At 41.3% G+C, this 15,365-nt stretch overlaps 1 protein-coding gene across 1 annotated transcript in view; it reads right to left on the bottom strand.

Moving 5' to 3' along the window:
* The window catches only part of si:dkey-215k6.1 (transmembrane protein 132D), a 406,733-nt gene that overhangs the window by 283,772 nt on the left and 107,596 nt on the right, over positions 1 to 15,365 (bottom strand). The window lies entirely within an intron of this gene.

Raw genomic sequence — 15,365 nt, 5'->3', positions numbered from 1 at the left:
GTGTGCTAAATCACGAGAATCTGCTCATTAAAAGGATTTGTTCACAGAATTGTTCAGTGCTTGACCAGAGCTCCGACCGTCCGTAGTCACTGAACCTAAACATGGCGTAACAATCAGTTCAGCTTTCCAACCAGTGAACTGAGAACGGAGAGTTTAGCCATATAAAGACACCATTTGCAAACTGAAAGCTGATGTTCTACCCTGTTATGTACAGTATGTACATTTTCACAAGACCGAATTGAGTGACTCAGCGACCCTCTATTATTCAGGGCTCACATTCACTGTGTGGTACGTTCAGTGACTGATTCACAGAACATGCAATCACTCACTCAGAAAGTCCCTGAAATGTTCAATAGCAGCTGATTGAGAGCTCAACTGAACTGAGAAATAATCGGAAACATTTAGGGAAGTGATTCTGTTCGGTTTCACCCAAAAGATTTATTCTTTTCAACGAAACGTTCGCCAACGACCCAACACGAAAATACAGTCCGTTTCAGGAAAACCGCTGAGAAGCTGAGCTATGGCTCGTTAGCTGTACAGCTAATGGAGGCTGTGTTTCTACAGTCTGTGAGTCACCAAGAGCAGTTAAAAGGGTAGCCCCACATTTTTTTTTACAAACCACACATTTATGGGGATTAGACACATGCAGTGCAATGTGTGGAAATGTGTGGGGGGAATGGCAACCATGAAGCATAGAAATAAGCATACTGTAAAAAAAGAATTTACACCAACATGAGGATATTAAATGGTTACTGCTGTAAAAATACTACAGAGAACATGTATAAAATTGTGTGTTTTACTTTCCCAAAATAGACGGATGGATTCCCATTTTAACACACCGACGAACCGGTGCTGGCACAAACAAAACACACATACAGTGGAGGGTTTGAGCGGAAATGTGTGTGTGAGTGTGTGCGTGTTTCCTTGTGTCCTAGGGTAGCCGAGTGTGAAAATATAATGAGGGTGGGACAGCATAGCGCTGTCTGGGGCAAGTCATACTGAGGCGACTTCACAAAAAAATAATAGCAGAGACATAAAGTGATACCTCAGTGCAACATGAATACGCAGGCTGGTTTGGATATGGTGTGTAGGCACGCAAGGATAAGTTTGGAGGGAGAAAGACAGGAAAAAGGAGAGAGAGGGAAGAGAGAGAGACGGGGGGTGGTGGCGTGGAAAGAGAAACACAAAGAGACAGAAACATAAAGGAAAGAGGAGTGAGACGAGTGAGAGAAGGGGAAACTAAAAGGACTGAGACGAAAAGAGGGAAAAGAATGGGAGACGATAGGGGGGAAAAAATGTGAACACAAAGTACAGTGTGACAGATTGGAGATACTGGCATTTTTATGTTACACAGGATGACTGCATAAACTTTACTAAAAATGACACTAAATTGAATGGTTGAATTTCTGTTGCTGAAGAATCCAAGACAACTTTTGGAATAGATGGATATGCCCTCCTGCACCAACACTGTGTACGGTACGGTGTCATTAAAGCTTTGGAGGAGAAGTTTAGATGGATAGTGACAAGGGACAAAAAACTCAGACACAGGAAAGAAAAATAAGAAATTCAGAGTTCAAATTCATGATTTTACTGTGTGTTATTTGCTTGGTGAAAAGGAAGACAGTTAATGCTGAGGCAAACTTTTTAGGTTCAAGAGAGGTTATGTCTTTCATAATAATAACAATAACAATAGGGTAAAATAAACAGCTTCTTTGGCTTTATTCACACTTAAAGCCTGGTACACACTGTGCGATTCTGGGCAGCCCCAGACAATAGACAACTGTCATGACAGGAACGTAGCTACATCTTTGGTTGTGGCTCTAAAACAGTGACCCTATGTCACACAGTGAGGTTCAAGGACGGCCATTGTCACAGTCTTGAAACGAAGAACAAACAGCTCGCACACCGCAGGGCTCCAATGCTGAAATGTTTAATGAAGTAACGTTTCGAGCATTATGCTCTTCATCAGACTTACAAGACGGAGGCTGCCGCCACCTTAAATATGCACATGATGTGGTCACGTGATGCAATGATGCGTTCAAGGAAAGGAGAAAGAAAACAGGTAACATAACTACTTAAAGAGAAAATGTACCTTGTTTCATATCATAGGGCACCACAATGTACATGTACTTAATATGGAAAAGAAGGAAAGGACAAAGGTTCGTAGGTGTGCACATGCACACGCCTCACAGTCAATGTAAATACGTGTGAGCGTCTATACACAAATAAACAGACCCACAGACGCCATGACAGTGTCCGTAAACATATCCTATAAATAAATAGAGATATGTACAAAAATGCATAAAGACCATCAGTCTAAAGATATATATATATATATATATACACACACACACACAACAAAACACATACAGTGTTAGATGAACAACATGGGGTAGAGTATCTGACACCACATCAGGCCAATAAGCCAATAAGGACAGAACAACACTACTGAGGTACCTCAAAGTACGGTGATGTGCAAAAGATAAAAAACAAACACCATAGAAAGCAGTAAGTAGCAAAACAAATGCATGTAATCAGAGGAGCATAATCACAGTGTCGGTCAGAGGAATAACAGAAAAGGTCGGATGTCCATCTCTTCATTGTCACAGTCTTGCAATCAAACACAACTAACGTCTACTAACCAACCAATAGAAATGCAGCATGAAATGGGGCACTGGCGCAAAACCCAAACAAACAGATGGATAGCAGCTCACCGTAGAGACAAAATGCGCTCAAAGAAATGTCTGGAACTCCAGAAAAGAGGAAAACCTTGTTGAGTTGTGGCAGTAGAAGTCTTGTCTGTATGATGTGTCCTCCAGCTCTTACCATGATCACGTAAAGAAGGACGAATGTCCCACATTGTAGCTTGCACTAAATTTACAAGATTTCTAAAATCTCCCAGTCTGAAGGAGGCTTTAAAGGGGCCATGTGGAAGATTTTAGCCGAAAGTTTTCCCATGTGCCACTCCTGGTAAGAATCCCTTCAATGCTCAATGTTCAGGAGGTTTTTACTGGGAGCCGAATTATTCACAGAGGTCTCTTTATCTCCAAAACTAACGGACCAGATGACTAAAACTAGAAAAAACACTGAATAAAGGAGTTTCGCGTTACAAATCAGTGTTTCTCCAATGGGCCGCTCGCCAAGGACCTGATCTGTGCTCACCTTTTTTCTCTGATAACTTAAGATCCAGACGTTCAGGAGGTTTTAGCCAGGTGCCGAATTATTAGCCTAGGTCTCCCTCTCTCCAAAACAAACCCACCCAGTGATTTCAACCAGTTAAAACACTGAATAAAGCAGTTTGGTGTTAAAAATCAGTGTTTTTCCAATGCTGTTCGGCTCATTGCAGAGGGACTGTTAACTACTCTGGCCATCTCAAAAAACAGAAACAGCTCTATCTGGAGCCAGTGTTTGGTTTGTCTGTTCTGGGCTACCATAGAAACATGATGGTGCAACATGGCGGACTCCATAGATGAGAACCGGCTCCCTATGTAAATGTAACTGTCTCATTTTATGGTAATGGAAGCACAACGATTCTTACATTCAGGTGATTATAAACCAAAAAAACATGCTTATTTTATTATTTTCTGCCAAATATATTCCCATAAAGTCTGCACACTGGACTTCTAATAAAATAAACATCAAATAAAAGGGATATTAAATCATTATTTAGTGTAAAACTTCATGTAGGATTAGAGGTGGACATTATGCACATTTATGCCTGCAGGGTCACAGAAGCCAAACACTTCATGTTCTGGACCTTATCATTCATACTGAGAGGTTGAGAGTCACATGCAAAAAAGCCTGGTTGAAATGTAGCCAGGCTGAATTTTCAGTGTACTTTGTAATCATCTGCTTTTGACTGACAGATAGGTCGCGTGGTCAAAACACATCAGCACATTAGCTTCAGTAAGCTTTAGGGTTTTTTTTATTTATTTTAATACTTGTCTAATTATTATGGGCGTCCTTGAGGTGCAAAGGCCTGCACGTGTGTCTGTGTGTGTCCACAGGAGTCTCATGAAGCATATGTCCCAATCCCGGACAGGGACCTCGAACAGCTGACACACACATACACACAGACAGGCAAACACACACACACGCAGAGCTTTCTCATGCAGGCAAAGGTTGACCCTTGGATGGAATCATGAAACTTGTATGAAAAATTTGAAAGAAATGTATTCCTTTCATCTCAGGTCATATGTCTGTTCTTTATTTATTCATGATCATAGATTTTAAACAGATCAGTAGAAAATTTTGTTTTGTATTGTATCAACTTGATGTTTAAATGTAAGCTTCACAATTTTCTGGACTGCATCATCATGAAGTTCAAAAAATGATTATGTAAATATGAATTACAGACACGAGAGGCAGGCCAAGATCAGCTCAATAGGTGGCGCTATGCTACAAGTCAGGGTAGTTCCCTTTGAAATCTGGCATCCAAACACTGGTGTGCCATTGGCTACCATTAAACTTGGCATGGTCCAGATTCCCTGGCATCATTACTTTGGCAACCAACAACCACAACAGGAGTCCATACCCGCTGTGTCCTGCTGCACAGTGCGTCTGTGTGTGTGTGTGTGTGTGTGTGTGTGTATAAGTGTGTGTGTGTACACAAATGTTTCTAAGTGCCTTTGTGTGTGGCTTTATGAGTGCTCCACTGGGTCCCTGTATGTGCAGGCATGGTTAAATAAGTATGTGTTTGTACATGTGCAAAAGTGTAAATGTGCATATATGCAGACTTTTTCATAAGTGAGTCATGTGTGAGACAAAGTCTACTGTATATAAAAATGTGTGTGTGTTTGTCCTTATGTGTGTGTCCTTATGTGTGTGTGGAAAATTGGACAGGAATAAAGCCAGATGTACAGAGATTTGACAAGGCCCATCTGTGATCCCTCTTCCCCCCCCAAAAATGCCCATCCTGCTTTATTTCCAAGTACACATACACACACACACACAAACACACACACACACAGCCAATAATCAAAACACAGTGAAGCGTGTAGGACAGGAAGAAAAAGAAAGAAGGAAAGACAGCGAGAAGCAAGTCGAGAGTGAGAGGGAGAGATACCGAGATGTGATAATGGTATCAGGGCTGCATGATATTGTGTTGGTTAAATATTGACTCAGATTTTTATATTTAATTAGAGAGGCACAAAACGCATACACACATGATCAGGGCTATCTTTCAATCAGCCTGTCTGCAAGTGCGTCTGTGTGCTTAGACAAGTAGGACAAACTCAATGCTGCAACAACATTGTCTGCAATGCCAAACTGTTGCACACAGAACATGAACTTGAATATAAACTATCCATAGCTCCATTTAAAGGCCCAGTGTGTATAACATTTAGGGAGATAAAGTGAAATCTAGGGGTGAAGACTGCAGATTGCAGCTGAAACTTCTCCTGGTCAGAATTCCTTAAGTGTTCATTGTTCAGGAAACTTTTTTCGGGAGCCGAATTATCGGCAGAGGTCTCATCCTGTCCAAAACTAACAGACCAGGGGCCGTATTCACAAAGCTTCCTAGTACAAAGAGCTGCTCCTGGTGACGATATTCTAAGAAAATTCTCAGAATTATGGTGTTTTCTTAGAATTTCCCCTTGAAGTTAAGACGAGGTCCTTGTAAAGATAAGTTATTCACAAAGCATCTTAGCCCTTAACAGAGCTCCTAAGGTGAAAAACTGCTGGGGGCAGGGAGGAGGATTTTCAAGAGGCTAAAGAGTTTCTTAAACAGAGGAGAAAATGGTGGAAACACAAAGAGGTCGGAGAAATGTTCTCCAAACACTGAATGGCAGTGAGTAAATTAAATGCTACAGATTAGATCATGTAGGGATAATATGTGTGGTTGATGTAATTAGGGATACACACACACACACACATTTCCCACCTAACGGTATAACGCCAGAAATAAAATGATGACAACACTAAGATATTTGGAAAACTGGAAAAATGCAACAGCGCAGCAGTGATCACTTGAGTCGGTCTTAACCTTTCATCTAACTAACAATGACAACACTTTCACAGTCAGCAGTTCATTTCATTTCCACTGGATGTCCACACCTTGCAGGCTCACAAAAGGACGTGTCTCTGACAACCAATCACATCTGTTAAAAGAATGTGTCATACCTAGCAATGGGGTCAACCACACCTCCTCACCAAGATAAAGTCCCTTCCTTGCTTAGAGTTGCTCTGAGAACTTTCCTAAATCACTCCTAGGCTAAGACTCCTTACTAAAAATGTCTAGGCTAAGTTAGGAGCTCTCTGAGAGCATTCTAAGAATGTTTGTGAATACAGCCCGAGACATTCAGGGAGCTTTTACCAGGAGCTGAATTATCTGCAGAGGTCTACTCCTCTCTGTCACAAATGAACCTGAGGATTTAAACCAGTAAACACACTGAATAAAGCAGTTTCCCATTTAAAAAAACAGTGGTTTTTCAACACTTCTTGCCACAAAGGGCTGCTAACTACAGTGGCCAATGTGAAAATGCGAATACACAAATAGTCCTATCTAGAGCCAGTGTTGAGTTTGTCCATTCTGGGCTACTATAGAAACATGTACAAGGACCCACTTCCGACACAGATATAAACAGCTCATTGTAAGGAAACAAAAACACAACAATTCTTATTTTCAGGTGATTATACACTAAATAAAATGCGCTTATTATATTATATTCCATTTCTACCAGTATAACCCCTTAAATCCTGCACACTGGACCTTTAACTTTTTTGTGCATACTCTCAGTTTCATTTTCAGCTGGTGGTGCATTGGCATGGTTCAGGGTTGCCATGCACTGCCAAGCCAGAAGGTGTCAAAATGTTCCAGAATGTTGTTCTTGATTTCCTGTTACTCCCAATTTTCCTTTAATGTATGACAACAGTGTACAAACCACTTCTCCCTCCACTCTCTGCTCCCCTCCATCTGTTTGGTCCTCTATGCCAGTCCTCCTATTTTTCTTGCTTAAGGTTTGTCTTGCACACTTGAACAAATAGCTATTCCTTGTAAATTGTCAGAGCTGACCATTTAGCAAAGCTATTCCAAGCGCACGGTTAAAAGTAAAATGTTTCTATAACTGCTTTTCTACATCTGTGAACCGTTAGCATACAACAAAATGTCCAAAATTGACGAGTGTTTGATGAAAAACTTGAAAACATCAGTTTGCTTTTGCTTCATTCAAAGCTTCTATCCACAGGAGCAAATTGTGCCCCACCCCCCACATGGAAAAAAAAAGAAAAATACAGCACAGACACAGCACAGCAAAGAAAAATCCATCATGGGAGAATTTCCTGAAAAGAATTAACTCCATTGATCACACAGATGGCACACTATCTGAGAAAGAGATGGGAGAGATACAGATGGATACGGGGAGATATATAGACGGAGATGGTGTGAGATGTGGAAGAAAGGAAGGAAAGAGTGTTGAGGAGGAGAGGTAATAGGGTGAGGGAGGATGAAGAGGATGAGAGAGGGATGAGGTTTCTATTTCTGAGCAGAACATTCATCACAAGCATGCATTTATTTTGGTGGTCTCTCCGTCTCTCGTCCTCTCTGCCTGTCTCTCCATCTCCTATCCTGCACAGTCTCTCCTAACTGGTGCTCATTTTTAAATGTTAAAGGGGAACTCCAGTGATGATGAAGGTTTGAGCTGAGAGACTACAGATGTATAACTACAGTTGTAGCATTTGAGAGACAGCGCCCTTTCCAAAGGCTCTGATGAAAGACTGCTATTAGGTTGCATTATGGGAAAAGTAGCTTCCAGTTTTGTTCAAGCTTCAGCCCCCAAAGTGAGTATATCCTTATATCCTCCCGAGACCCTGTGTCCTCACATGATGACATCACATTTTGGGTTTACTGGACCTTATACTTCATTCTACTTAACACAGACCTGTTGTCCTTGTTTGTGGACACTTTTTTTGTGCCATCTAGTGGTGGTAAAACCACAATACACTAATCCATGTAAAAACAAGTCACTACCTCAAGCGAGGGAGTTCAAGTATCTTGGGGTGTTGCTCACGAGTCAGGGTAGAATGGAGCATGGGGTGGATGGGGTGGATGGGTGGTTTGGTGTGGCTTCTGCAGTAATGCGGGCACTGTGCGGGACCATCCTAGTGAAGAGGGAGCTGAGCTGGGAAGGCAACGCTTTCGATTTACTGGTCTATCTACGTCCCAACCCTCACCTATGGTCATGAGCTCTGGGTAGTGACTGAAAGAATGAGACAAGCGGATACAAGCGGCCGAAAGGAGTTTCCTCCGTGGGGTGGCTGGGCTCAGCCTTAGAGATAGGATGAGGAGCTCAGACATCCGAAGGGAGCTCGGAGTAGAGCCGCTGCTCGTTCGCGTCAAAAGGGGTCAGTTGAGGTGGTTTCGGGCATCTGATCAGGATGCCTCCTGGGCGCCTCCCGTTGGAGGTGTTCCGGGCACGTCCCACTGGTAGGAGGGCCCAGAGTAGACCCAGAGTATCTGGAGGGATTACATATCTCATCCGGCCTGGAAACACCTTGGGGTCCCCAGGAGGAGCTGGAGAGCGTTGCTGGGGAGAGGGACATCTTGGGTGCTTTGGTTGGACGCTGTTAATTGGGAAGTACTCCTTTGAAGACATTGGGACTATTCAACTCGTTAGAGGACATTGGAACTTTATTTTAATCTCTTTTGAGAACATTGGGACTTAATTATCATTGACAATGTTTAGTTTTTATAATTATCGCTCCTACTGATCCAAAATAACTAGGAGAAATTAAAATTACATACCAAACAAAAGTTCGGGTTTCAGGAGGATATTTTCTGCTCAAGTCTGAACCCTTTTTATGAAAAGATTATGATTTTATGTACCAAACACAAAATTGCAGGAGTACCACTTTAAAATATGTATGAGATAAAAAGTCCTTAGTTTTTGGGTCATTCAAGTCACCTGCTGTCAGTCAGGATATGATAAAGCATTATCATGCAGCACCTATTGCTAATGATTTACTGAGAACATGTGGGTGACTTTGGTGGTGAGTAATATCCAAGTACATCCCCTGATTTCATTACAGTGGCTCCAAATGAGCCCACACATTGTAATGTTTTGAACCCAGCCATTAGCTGTGGTATGTTTCAAGACATTTTGGGTAATCTGACAATTAAGCCAATCTCCTAAAAGCTGTATTTCTGGTGTAACACAACAACAATTTAAGGATAGATGTATGCCAATTAGTGGTACAGGGGCTGAAGAAAGTAAGCAAAACACCTAGTAATATTATGAAACCCAGTGCAATAGCCCTGCAAGAAACTGGAAACAAGAAAACTTGTAATGGATAAGGTTGTTGAGACTGTGTCAGAGAGGTGTTGATGCTTCAGCTAATGTTTGAGACTGTGAAATTGATGCATTAAAATGTAAGGTGTTCATATTTTGACCACCTAAATCGTGCATAGTATATATCTGTTATGTGACCGCTTTTCTTCCTTGTTGATGCAGTTTGTCTGTGTTTGGTGTATACTGTTATGTTTTTAAAAGGTATACTAGACTCGTACAAAAGTCATTCCTAGGCATACTTACAAAAGGAATTGCACCAGAGCTCATATGTAACCCACATTATCATGAGCTAGTAGTTTGTCTATAACCCATGTAATTAGAAAGGCTACAATCATGAAACCAATGAGCTGATGGGAGTAAAGAAGGGAGTAGTATAAAGAGTGAAAGTCTGCATAAGGAGTCAGGTTGGAGTGGTGCATGGATCAAACAAACACAGGACTTTCCCCCAGAAAACTGGTGTTCATGTCTCGTGTGAAACCAAGTGAATTTTAAGGTACATGGTCACTTTGATCATTTTCTTAAACTTAACCTTTGTAACTTTACTTTCCTAAACCTGACCTACATCATTTTAATTTCTAATCCTAACATAGAAAACTTTTTTTAGTTTTCTTATCTAACCTATGTAACTGGACTCTCCGAAATCTAACGTACGTAACTTTACTTTTTTAACCCAACCTACGTAACTCTACTTTCCTTAACCTGACCTACATAACTTTACTTTTCAAACCTAACCCATGTAACTCTACTTTCCTAAACCGAACAACTTTACTTTCCTAAACCTGACCTACGTAAGTCTACTTTTCTAACCTAACCTACGAAACTGGACTTTCCTAAATCTAATATACATAACTAGACTTTCTTAACCTAACCTGTGTAACTCTACTTTCCTAAACCTGAACTACATAACCTTAATTTTCTAAACCTAACCTACGTAATTCTACTTTCTTGCCTACATTAATTATGTAACTTTATGTTGAGTACGTAACGTCAAAACGCCATTCGTGGGGCACTTATTTGTTCAGAATCATTTTTGGAAGGTACCATACAATCTCTTGAATGATGATACGTTGAACTTGGCATTTCCCTGCATCTCCTATGACAGCAAAGGCCTAATCAGCCCTGCTCTGCCTTACTCTCCTTCTGATTGGCTTACACTGGCATTCTTACCCAACCCTAACCAATTCTGCTCCTCTTGCCTACACCTAACCAACGAAGACTATGAGTACTGGCCAGTTAGAGGGAGAGTAGGGTAGGTCATGCCCTAAAAAAATCCTATCCTAAGAAATAGCTGTGCTGGGCACAGCAGACAGGCGAGGTTGGGACTTTATAAAAAGTAGCGACCAGGTACGAATCCATAAGCAGCATGCATCAGAGAGAATGCTACAAAAATCACGATCAGAGTGCCGAAACAAAGCAAATATAGCCAATCAGGGTTGGCTATCACTCCAACTTTCACTGGTGATACTGTTTAAACTCCTGCATAGTACCTTTAAAGACAGCCGCAGTTGACATATTTACAAACTTTTTTTGGACCTATTCCCCAGCAGTTTAGGAACAATGACTTTGTCCTCTTTCCAGATGTCTTAGTAATTTCATGTCACTTTTAAACCTCACATATCAAATCGCTGACTGCCAGACCTCTTTAATCGCTGACTAATGCTGCTAATTGGAATTCATCACCATAAGAAACCTTTAAAAACATTTTTTTTTTTTCAATTGTCATAAAGTTAACTTTGACTTTGTCCTTGTCCACGGAGTGTTTACAGAATTCTATGTACCCCCAATCCCTGATACTCCCACACACATCCACACACCACTTGTTGATTGATGTCCCTGTCATTGGGTCAGTGGAGTCACATTTCCCCAGATATGGTCTGACTACCACCTCTCTCCTCTGCCACTAAGCCCCCACCCCACTTCCTTGAACCCAATATCCCTCTCTCTCTCTCTCTCTCTCTCTCTCTCTCTCTCTCTCTCTCAGTCTGCCTCTTCTTCTCAATTTCATCCTGTATGCCGCCTCATATGACCATCACTCCGCTCTGTTTGTCTCTAGCCCTGTTCTGTTTCCCATTACACCTTTCTATAGGTGTAATTTAATGGGAGGACAGGGAGACATGTCATAGCTAATAATTTCATATAAATCACCTGCCTCCATCAGCTTTTCCTGTGTCTGTGAAGCTCTCACACTTTTCGAACACATGAGAGACGGAGGCAATGGGGGAAGATTCTGTAGTCTTTGGCATTTGCGCCCACTTTTTACAAACAGTGGGTACAGCCAGTGTGAGCAGGTCTTTTTAAAGTTTTATGTGTTAAATTCCTGTATCTTAAATTTAACATTACAAATGTATCTAAAATATGTTAAAAACAGAAAATATTATTCCATTATTGCATTACTTAAACCTATTATAAGTAAAAAATAAATAAATAAATTTTAGTATAATAGCACAGGTTTAATCTTCAGCAGAGACATCTCTCAACAATATGAATGGCAGAGGCTTTTTTGAGTATTTGAAGAGGACAAAACTGTTATTTGCACATTTTAATGTCTAAGTTTTAAGGTGGTCTGCAGCTGTAAAACATTTGGTATTTTTTATGTATTATTTTTTTTATTTTATTTTATTCTTTTTAATCATTTTTTCGGCATTAGTGGCCAACCAAGAACAAGACCTTTAGTGGTGATTTACACCCAGATTAATTTTGACTATTTATTTATTCCTTTACATACACAACATCAAAGACATAATGGCTTGTTTTTCCAACATATGACCACCTTTACTGTATTATAAGTCAGACGAACAGCTAAAATGATCCTCGCTCAACACATTGTTCAGGTCTGGATTTTACGTTTCCAATGATTACTTATATTATTCACAGTATATTGGCTGTTCTCCTTGGGAAAGAATATGACTATAGTGGCCTCTGCAGCACCTTCAATAGACGTCCCCTCCAAAAGTTGAAATTAAATGTACCATTTGCCATTCCATCTTTCTCTCCTTCACCAATATTTTCCCTTTTTCTATCATCCAAACCCACCTCTCTTGAATTTCCTTATCACTTTCCCTCACTCTGTCCATCCACTGCATTTTTCAGTCTCTCCTTGAGAAGGAGGAGGATGGGGTGAGGTGGACTTACTGACAGGATAAGATGATGGGATGGAGGACTTTGGGAATTGTGGATGTGAATTTTGTGACTGTTAGTCATGTCAAAGTGTGTGCATGTGGGTGTGTGTATATGGGGGGTCATTGCACTCGGCCTCTTGGAGCATGTGTGTGTGTGTATGTTTGTGGCAGCAGATGCAGGGAAGTGTGAAGAGCAATTTTAAATGGTCATCATACCACTGAGAGACAGAGACAGAGACAGAGGGAAAGTAAGCAAAGGCCTCTCAGGAAGGAAGTCGAGCAGCACAGACGGAAATGGAGGAGCAGCGTGCAGGAAATGCTAAACACATACTGGCTCACACACACACACACACATGGCTGAAAAATGAAGCCAACATGGAAGTGCCAAAAACTGCAGTTCCTCTAATGGCCACTTGAGGCTGACTCCAAAAGCGAGTCAATCCTCATAGAGCTGCATGTTAAAATGCCCAAATTTAGAGCAGAAATAAAAAGCTTTACAGCCTGGTACGAAAACAGTTTTGGTCTCTATAATTTCCCGTTATGGAAACTGTACAGATGGTGAATTTTTGTAACTCACCAGTTTTTATAAAGGCTTAAAGCTACGCACCCCTCACTCCTCCATAGCTTAACCCTCTCGCCCAAATATGTTCACTTCTGGCTCCAAATAAATAAATAAAAATGGCAACAGCCGAAATGTTGGACTTGAGGCTTCAAAACAGCAGCCCACAAACCTATGGGTTACATCATGGTAGCTATGTCCATTATTTTATACAGTCTATGACTCACTCACACACACACACACACACACACACACACACACACACACACACACACACGGTTTCTGTGGTCTTGCCTCACATTTGCAATTGTATTTCTGTATTACTATGTAGTACTTTTACAAGTAGCTTATTTCAGCTCGTTTCAGGTGAAAATGCCAAAAATCACAACAGCATACATACTGAAGCTTTGGTTCCCAACTGGAGAGTTATGGTCCAAAAGTGGCTGCTGGTACATTCGAGTGAATTGTGTGTGTGTGTGTGTGTGTGTGTGTGTGTGTGTGTGTGTGTGTGTGACAACTGTGAAACAAAAAGTACTTTTATTTTAAAGTAGTTTGCCACTACACAGTGACAAGCAGCTGAGTGCTGGTAACAGTAGTAGTACCATGGTGGGATATTCACACCATTGAAGGGCATGTTGTGTTTTGAGCATCTCTATTCTAAAACACTTTGAGAGCTACTGTATTGGGTCTCTTAGAAGTGAATCTGAGTTTGTAATCAGTTTGTTACCTGGCAGAAAAGACAAATTCTGGGATTACAAAATGGAAAAATACCGAAAGAACAAAAACAATAGTAACAGTGAGAAAAATGAGATGACATGTTGATAATATTGGTTGTTCTTTTAATTTGCCCTACAGGCATTTGATACAAGATGCAGGTAAGACAATATAAATCAACTCTGTGCTCTGTGTAATACGCTCAGGTTGAGCCAACATTATCACCTGCGGCGCCTCACCCTGGGACATGGCAGCCAATAAGAGTGATAAACAAACAAAGCACAAGTTCTTTCAATTAAAACAGAGTTGTGAAGAAAAGCCTCTGTGTGTGTGTCGGGCCAGGATCTTCTGGCTATGAATACTAGGGAGGGATAAATCCACTGGGCCTCAGTGCCATTCAATTCTATCCTTCAGTAGTCCACAGCCAGGCAGCCAACTTGTAAAAGCTGCTTATAAAGGGGCTAAAGGACTCGCAGCCTCGACTGACTTAATGGACCAATAGGAACTACGTAGCGAGGGAGAGGAGAGGAGAGGAGAGGAGAGGAGAGGAGAGGAGAGGAGAGGAGAGGAGAGGAGGAAAATGAGTTTCTTTGGAGGACTATAGGTCATCAGAAAGAGAAGCAGAAAAGGAAAGTCTGGGAGAGATCACGCAGGAGAGTGAAGGATGGGAAAAGGGAAGGACGAGCATGACAGGAAGAGGACAGACAAGAGATGAGCAGGGGGAGTGAGGACGGGGAAGTAGAGGAGGAGGAGAGTGAGGGAAGATGAGTGGGGAGAGCAAATAAAGGAGGAGCAGACAAGAGTTAATGGAGATAAATGTAGAGAAGAGCTGAGGAAAGAAGCGAGGAGAGGAGGGGAGGAGTGCAAGAAGTAGAGAGTACAGAACCAGAAAACAAAACTGAAGGAGAGGACAGAGAAAAACATAACCTATACGCAACCTTTCATAATTTGGAAGTGATGATGATGTGTGTGTGTGTGTGTGTGTGTGTGTGTGTGTGTGTGTGTGTGTGTGTGTATGTGTGTGTGTGTGTGTACGCATGTCTTGTTGCAGGTGCATTAACGAGCATTACATCTGGCACTGCATGTCTGACCTTTGTGGTTAAAAGGAGTGGGAAGGCATGTGTTGTCAAGACTAATATAAGCCATTATATATCCGCTCGCCACAGACACAGACACAGACACACACACACACACACACATACACACACACACGGTTTCTGTGGTCTTGCCTCACATTTGCAATACACACGGTTTCTGTGGTCTTGCCTCACATTTGCAATTGTATTTCTGTGTTACTATGTAGTACTTTCACAAGTAGCTTATTTCAGCTCGTTTCAGGTGAAAATGCCAAAAATCACAACAGCATACATACTGAAGCTTTGGTTCCCAACTGGAGAGTTATGGTCCAAAAGTGGCTGCTGGTGCATTCGAGTGAATTGTGTGTGTGTATGTGTGTGTGTGTGTGACAACTGTGAAACAAAAAGTACACACACACGTCCTCTTGCTGTGACACAGTTTGTGAACATGCGTCATTGATGGACCATCTCACAGAGAGGAAGAGAAAGGAGAAGAATGGAGAAATGAATGACTCAAACAAGAAAGAGTTGTCAGGTAGAAAGAAAGAAAGAAAGAAAGAAAGAAAGAAAGAAAGAAAGAAAGAAAAAGAAAAGAGCAGCTAAGTTTGTTAAC

Source organism: Epinephelus moara, chromosome 8 (assembly GCF_006386435.1).
Source record: "Epinephelus moara isolate mb chromosome 8, YSFRI_EMoa_1.0, whole genome shotgun sequence".
NCBI classification, from domain to species: domain Eukaryota; kingdom Metazoa; phylum Chordata; class Actinopteri; order Perciformes; family Serranidae; genus Epinephelus; species Epinephelus moara.
Note: the sequence above shows the minus strand (reverse complement) of the source record. Positions and strands in the feature narration are given on the sequence as shown.